Below are 7,600 nucleotides of genomic sequence, written 5' to 3' on the forward strand. Positions count from 1 at the left end.
CTATCTATCTATCTATCTATCTATCTATCTATCTATCTATCTATCTATCTATCATCTATCTATCTATCTCCCACTTTTCTCCCAAGTTCGGGCCCAAGGCAGCTCACAATAGGCTATTATGGGTATGGGGCGAAACAGACGGACAGGAAAAAGTGGCTTGAAACTGCCTTTTCCGAAGCCACATTGAAAACCCACCAACTGCACTGAGTGCTCCCAAGGTGGTCAGAGTGCACATGTCATAACCACACAGCATGGCTTGGAGCTCCACCACTGGTTACCTTTTTATTTTTACTGTTCCCCACCACCATCCCTGCACATCTGTGCAACAGTGAACTGCCAGTGACTATCATTCCATTGCATGGCTGCTCTGTGAACCTTCACTCATTCACATGTGCAGCACTTCACCGAGACAGGGCATTGGAGCTAAGGCATGCCCGCTCTTTGAATGTTGTGTATGTTGTACTCAGCTCCATGAGAGATGTCACAGTTTCTCTTTTGGGCATTGCCATTCTTACAGCTTGGTTACAGCATCTCCATCCCTTTCAAATGCATTCCTGCCACAGGGCATTTACATGCAAAAATAGGGTAGGTGTTTGGAAAGAGTGCCCCTTTAGAGTCCCCCTGGCTTCAGTGCATTTATACGTACATGCAACGGTGCCCACTTTCTGGGAAGAAGCATAAAAATCCATCTCCTTTTTAGTCCGGCTTTCCCCCCCTTAGCAAGGCTTGGGTGTGCTTTCTGGCTGGCTTCAAGGCATGCATTATTTAAGTTCCCCACCTTGAAGCCAGCTGGAAACCTGATTATTTTGACTGTCTGTTTTGCTCCTATGTTGATCCAGGAAACAATCCTAAGTAGCTCAAACTCATAGAGTTTGAGAGAGAGAGAATATCAAGGAGGTTGTACACCTCACTAGGACTGAGGCAAAATAAGCTGATTTACAAGCAATAGAAGTTTCCTAATCTTTTTTATGCACTGTATACATAAAACTTTGAATGAAGATTTACTCCATCAAATGCAACCTGTTGAATCATCTCCAGAATAATCTCCAAAGATTCTAGACAACCATATTCCATCCCACATGTACATCATATACCAATGAGTAAATGTTCCTTTAAAAACCCCATCAACATAGGACACATAACTTGCATTATTTAAAATATATTATTTTGAGATTGTTTTCCATTTTCTGTTATTAGGTTTTTACTCCTATATTACAATAAAATGGGGGAATCTGCTTCTGTACAGGCCTTTCACTGTTACCGTGATGACCATTAGTGCTGTGAGTATGAACCATGAAATAATGACAGCCTAAAATATATCAGGGACAAATACACTTTGATTCTTTCTGTTTGATATAACACAGAGAGATGGAATTAGACATGATGTTCAACTGACTGTGAAGAAGGTGTCATGTATCAATTTTCACACTTGTTGTGATAATGGTACATTATCAATTATGCCTTGCATTGTTGCATTCCATCAATTTTGTAATTAATCTGGTTGTCTTTTGTATTTGATTCCTCCTCCCCACTGTGATAAACATTTTGACATGGCCAAATGTAGCCAATGCTTTATTTAATCTCAGCACTTTCCTTTTTATAGATTCTTTAGCTATGAATGCATTTTTCAGAAATGTTTGATTTGATCTAAATGAACATGGGATCATTTTACCCAAAACAAGAAATAAGTGCTTGTTTGTGCTTTTCTGGGCCAGCTTACCCAATCTGTTTTATTCTATCCTTCAAAAATGACTGCTTCCAAATGAGCATACTCTTCCTTCTCATCATGATATTGTTCTATGTCTACAGGTGGCAAATGTTAAGACAGACAGGTTGTTATAAGACAAGCAGCAGCAAGTAAGTCTTCAGGTTGTACATGGGCAATCCAGGAAGTTCCTGAAAGATGAAGGAAGGTAAGGTCTCAGCCAGTCTAGAACAAAACCAAGCCAAAAGATAAAGCATGCCTTTATCATGCCAAGCTCATAAGGTGCTACAATCACATTAGTCTAGGAAGCACAAGCATACTAGGTTGGGGACAGTCATTAGTGCACATGTCTTCCAAACCATCATGGTGCTACTTCTCTCCTGGACTCTGTCTTCCGCATATTGACCTCCATAGCCCTGCCTCCTTTCTCTATGCCCTTCAAACATGCCTTTCAACTTGGATTTATTTTTATTTGTTTTTGGTGCAATTGTGCAATCATGGTGATCCATTAAATAAAAAAATAAAGAAAGAAAAGAAACTGAAACTGAAACTGAAAATGAAAAAGAAAAAGAAAAAGAGAAATAGCCCACTTGGGAATAGAAAGTGGGGAGGGAGAGAGAAGCAGAATCACATCCACTCACACCACATCTGCCCATATATTCATAATTTCTAATGAGTCATGGTTCCTCATGATATGTCCAAAGTACAATAACCTCAGTTACATAGTTTTGGTTTCTAGTAAGAGTTCAGGCTTGATTTGTTCCAGTATCCATTTATTTGTTTTTGGGGTTGTTGTTTTTTTTTGTGATCTTGCAGCACCATATTTTAAATGAGTCAACTTTTCACCCCTGTCAGTTTTTCCCCTAAGATAAGGTTAAAAACAACAATGGGGAGAGGCCAACAATCCATCTATAAAGGAGTAGTATAAATAAAATGCTCAAGGTGCTATCCTAGACTTTCCTGTACTAGGAAGGAGGCTTACCTGGTATAACAAAGGTAAATTTCTAAATCTCCAAGATGTCTACAGGATCATAGTTTTTACTACAAAAGACTAATAGAGTGACTAGTCTCAGAACTAACCAGATAGTTTTGGAATGCAATGGCTCAATGATCTGCTCCTGAAAAGAATGGAAAGGAATGGAAAAGAAAAGAAAAGAAAAGGTTGCAATTAATTGGTCTATGTAGACTAGGTCATTTTAACTAGATGGACAAAGTACAGCAGTATGCTTACAGAGAAAAAGTCAGCTGGAATTCTGTTGGTTAGTCCCAACTACAGTAGAGCCATTCAATGAACTGTTGTATGTTAAGTCAACACATAGGTAAATCCCATTGATTCAATGCATATACTTTAGAAAGAACTAGCAACAGAATTCAGGCTGTCATTTTTGAAATTATTAAGAACTTAGAGAAATGGCTGACCCATTTTTTCCTTCCAGTGTTATCAAAGGAGATCAATATAATAAACAACTCTGTTTTGAAGACTAGAGTTGAATTCAGAAATGGAATATTAAGCTCCATGGAATAGTGCAGAGCTGGGGCAGGGGGGAATTTTTCAAAATATTGAAAGAGAATGCTTAATTAATTTCCACCATAATTTATGATATGAAGGGAATTTATTTAATAGTTACTCCACACTTTAAAAGAACAGCTCATAAAAACCTTATCTCCTAATGCTGATGCATATAATGAATGAACTTGGCCAAAAGAGGTCTTGATACTTTCAGAAGTTTAAGACACCGAAATAGCTACCAAAAGCCTGGAAGAACTGATATAATGTATTGTATCTGATGTGATATGTGAGAACTATCAGAGAACAGGTAGCAAGACCAACCACAGACCAAGGGCATTCTATCCCCCTTCCCAAAAGTTATGCTAAATTCCATTCAAGTGAGTCTCAGTTGCATTTTGTTTTGAATGATACCAAGGTAAATACAAAAATTGTTGCTAATATGTTGTTTAAATCAGATGTCTGTGGCAACTATGCCATAAAATGACTATTAAGCACTTTAAGCAAAAGTTTTTCTGTTTTGAGACAGAAAATATTTGCATTTTGAACAGTCATTCCCAAGTGAGGATAGTTTTAAAAAGAAGTTTGATTGGAAGTCTGACTTTCATTTATTTAATCTCTGTTCTTATTTTAGACTCCCATCCACATGATGCTGTTGCTTTAAGATGACTCTAGGAGACATGCCGCGGTAGCTCTGGTCATAGGATGCAAAAGCAGATCATGTTGGTTGAGATCCTGTATAATGAGACATATGTGTATCATGTAGTTACACCTTGTAGATAGATCTATATCCAGTCTACTTTGTAAGCAGTGTAGCCATACCAACATGATTATTTCTATTGTTGTTGGAGAGCCATAGGGAAAGAGAGGATCAGTGGGAAAATGTCTATGTATATTTCTGAAGATGGCCACACTGCAACAGGCATCATCATGAACTTCTGTGGACCCTGTGAATATTCTTGCAGAGGAAATCACTGCAGCATGTCCAGCTACTGGAAAATACCTGGCTGCCTCCCCACTGATCCTCCTCTCTCTGATAACATGGAAACAGCCATGCTGCGGGAGTGACTGTGCTGCTTAAAAGGTGGGGTTTGGTGACTTTTTGTTGTTGCATGGTCAGAACAGAATTCCAGCCTTTGCAACAACTAAAAGAGAGAGAGAGAGAGTTCTCATGTTGTAAATCCAATTTACAGCATCATAATTCATCACTGGGATGCCAGCCTTTGGATTGTGTAGTGGGGTCAGAAGAACTAGTGTTCAAATCAGTCCAGATACTTTCTGGGTCACCTTGGCTAGTCACTACACTAGAGTTGCCAGATCAGAAGTATCCCAGGATAAGAGGGCCTAATTTGCTCAAAGTATTGGCTTGAAGTGACTCAGAGAGTTTTATAGCTCAGTTGAAAATTGAACCTGTATCTCCCAAGTCACCCATATTTTAAAACTCTACAAATATTTCTGCTGCATTTTGATATGAAATTTACCCAAGTTCAGTTCTTGTGCAAAAGATACTCCAGGCCACAGTCTACCAGCTGCTAGTGACTGCCAGTGTTTGCTGCAAGAACCAGCAAAAAGTGTTTTGACATTATTGCTCCCACCCACCATTGTGAATGGCTTTGTTTCATTTTCTCCATTGCTGATGGGAATGTGCAAGAACATAATGCTGGAATAACAGTTGCCGGCTTAGTGAAAGACTATAAACAGGATGGACTTACCCTTCACACATTACAGTTGTTCAGAAGGAAATATCGCTTTATCCTGAGTATGCCTCTTCTTATTCTCTAGGTTTACATTTGTATTCTAAGCCCATTGTAAGCTGAGTATGCTGTGAAACTGTTCCATCAGACCAAGGGTAAATGAGCCTTAGAAGAAATCTCTTTCTCTCTCTCATATCACAGACAGAAGTTTATTATCAAGATGGCTTCATGCAAATGAGATTCCAGTTGTTGCTAAAGGTGCATTTAATATTATTGCTGTGTCAATAATAACATTCCATGGCTAGAACTGAATGCTTTATGTAGTTTGGGGGGTGGGAAGTGAAACTTTACTGTCATTTGCAAGATGCAGTGCTGAATAAATGGAGGTGAACAGGATTTTGTTTTGTTTTGCCTCAGTATCATAAAATATGAAAATAATGGAACAGTAAAAGATTGTCTTCTTAAGTCAAGGAAGGAACAAGATTTTCACTGTAGACCTCCTTTGATCATATTGCTGCCTTTGGGTACTGTATCTGCTTATAGTTACTATTACCATCATTATTAACTATTTTGATTACAGTACAGCCCCCAGTGGTTTTTTTCCCCTGGCAAGGTAGAACAATAAACAGTTTCTCTCTCTTACAGTATGCAATCTGAATAATTAAAAATTAATTCATTTCTGCCACTAGGCAGAAAATGCAGGTACAAAAAGATTGTGTTGTCTTCTGACAGCCTCATTACACATTACATACAAAGGCCTCTGGCTTGAACATTAAGGGGGAAAATCTTATACTTTCTGTTGTTTCAGGAAAGGTTGCTTTGTGAAGGACAGCTTGGTAAAATTGAGATGTGAAAAGGATGAAGCCACTTCACCCATTTCCAATTCACCTGTTGTTCTCCCCTCCTAAAGCAATATTTTTCTAAAAATAAAAAGAATGTTGGGCTTTAGTTACTTATGTTGGAAAGTAAGCTGTAGTTCAATCCTGAACTGAGACTGAGAGGAGCATAAAGACTGACTTGTGTAAAACAGTTTGCTGCCTCAGGCAAAGAAAATAACGGTGTCCATCTTCTGTTCCATGTACAAGATCTTACTGGACTTGGCAGCTGAACTTCATTCCAACACTGTTAATAGGACACAGTTATCCTCCACTACAAGTGAGGTGAGCGGTTCAGTTTAGGGCAAGAATGGGAATGATGCAGCTCATGGGCTCCATATGACTTCAGGGGGATTTCCCCCCTTCCAATTTTCCCAACAAACAAACAAACAAACAAACAAAAACAATTGAAGATCAAAAAAGTCACTGAAAACAACTGTAAAATACTTTTAAATGTTTTATGAATCCCTTACTCTGAAACATCAAGCGTGCACCTCAAGAAGACAGCCCATAAAATGTCTGGGACTGATACTTCAGGTTGCCCAATATTATAAAAGGCAAAGATGCCTAGGAGCTGGAAATTGGGCGGTGTACCTCTCTGGATTTTGGTGCATGCGTATTCTGGTTTAGGAAATGGAGGAGGAACTTGTGTATACACTAGAGATGTTGGCAAATTCCATAGAATAGCTTTTCCCCAATACACCAGTAGATATCCTAAGATTAGTAGTATTTTGCTTAATATGTCTGTAGATTTTATATTTTATCCTCCTGCTCTTGGTGCTTTGTTTACCCTCCTGCTCTGAATACCATGTAAAGAGAAAGCATTTTTATTACAAAATAATATACTTATGGCTATTATTTTATCACAAATCACATATACATCTTGTCCTACTGTGGGATGGAGCTGTGGGTGGGAAGGAAAGAAGGAAGCAATGTGCATCTAAATGAACTCACCCCCTCATCTCCATGCAGAGTAACAGGTACTTTATTTTCCATTAAGGATACAACATATTCCATCCCATTTGGGTTCTATTTTGTTCCCTCTTCCCCACTGACTTTTAATAAAATATGTGTTTATTTTCTCATTCTTTCAATGTTAATGTAACTTGAAATAAATAAAAATATTATAATGATGGACTGTCTCACAACATTTGATAGTTTCAGTTTATTAGTTTATAGGTTGTCTATGAAAGGCCTCCATATTGGCATTTTATTAATGTGTATATGTAATTTTTATCTATCATTCAATTTTGTTTAGAAGCCAGGTCAATAAAAACAGATTGTTAATTGGTTGGCTTTACTAGCCTTCAGTATATTTTTTTGGTTTGCTATTACATGAACTATGAGAAAGCAAGGTAGAATACCACACAGTATTAATATAAGCAAAATGAAATTGTAAATAAACATGTTTGTAGCAAAGTAGGTGAACAGAATGATAAAAAAATGGTCCTAAAAATCCAATTAACATTTTAACTGTAAAAAAAATTGCTGCTTTGATGCCACCAGAGAATAATGTCAGACAGTAGATAAAATTAAATATTCCCAAGTGGTTTTACAAGAAACAGTGCTATCAATATTTAATGGATTGTGGCAGAATTTAGTACCATTTGGAAGAATGTAAATAAAGGTGATAATAGGAATCACCTTGACAGAATCTTTGAGAAAGTGTAGGCCTTACTCTATTTTGATTGCCCTGATGCGTAACATGTATTCAGGACAAGAAACTAGCCAGGACAGACTATACAATGTTTTCTAGTTGTCAAGGACGTCAGGTAAAGCTGCATTCTGTTTAACTTGTACACTGACTATATCATAAATA

General features: G+C 37.8%; 1 long non-coding RNA gene across 3 annotated transcripts in view; it reads left to right on the forward strand.

Annotated features, from left to right (window-relative positions):
• The window catches only part of LOC121918867, an 18,765-nt gene extending 11,899 nt beyond the window's left edge, over positions 1–6,866 (forward strand). For all 3 annotated transcript variants that reach the window (XR_006101320.1, XR_006101321.1, XR_006101319.1), the window contains exons 2-4: positions 1,198–1,280; positions 1,810–1,913; positions 4,995–6,866. This is a non-coding gene — a long non-coding RNA (uncharacterized LOC121918867). The remainder of the gene's footprint in view (positions 1–1,197; positions 1,281–1,809; positions 1,914–4,994) is intronic.
• The last annotated feature ends 734 nt before the right edge of the window (positions 6,867–7,600 follow it).

The sequence above is a fragment of the Sceloporus undulatus genome, chromosome 1 (genome assembly GCF_019175285.1).
Source record: "Sceloporus undulatus isolate JIND9_A2432 ecotype Alabama chromosome 1, SceUnd_v1.1, whole genome shotgun sequence".
Lineage (NCBI taxonomy): Eukaryota > Metazoa > Chordata > Lepidosauria > Squamata > Phrynosomatidae > Sceloporus > Sceloporus undulatus.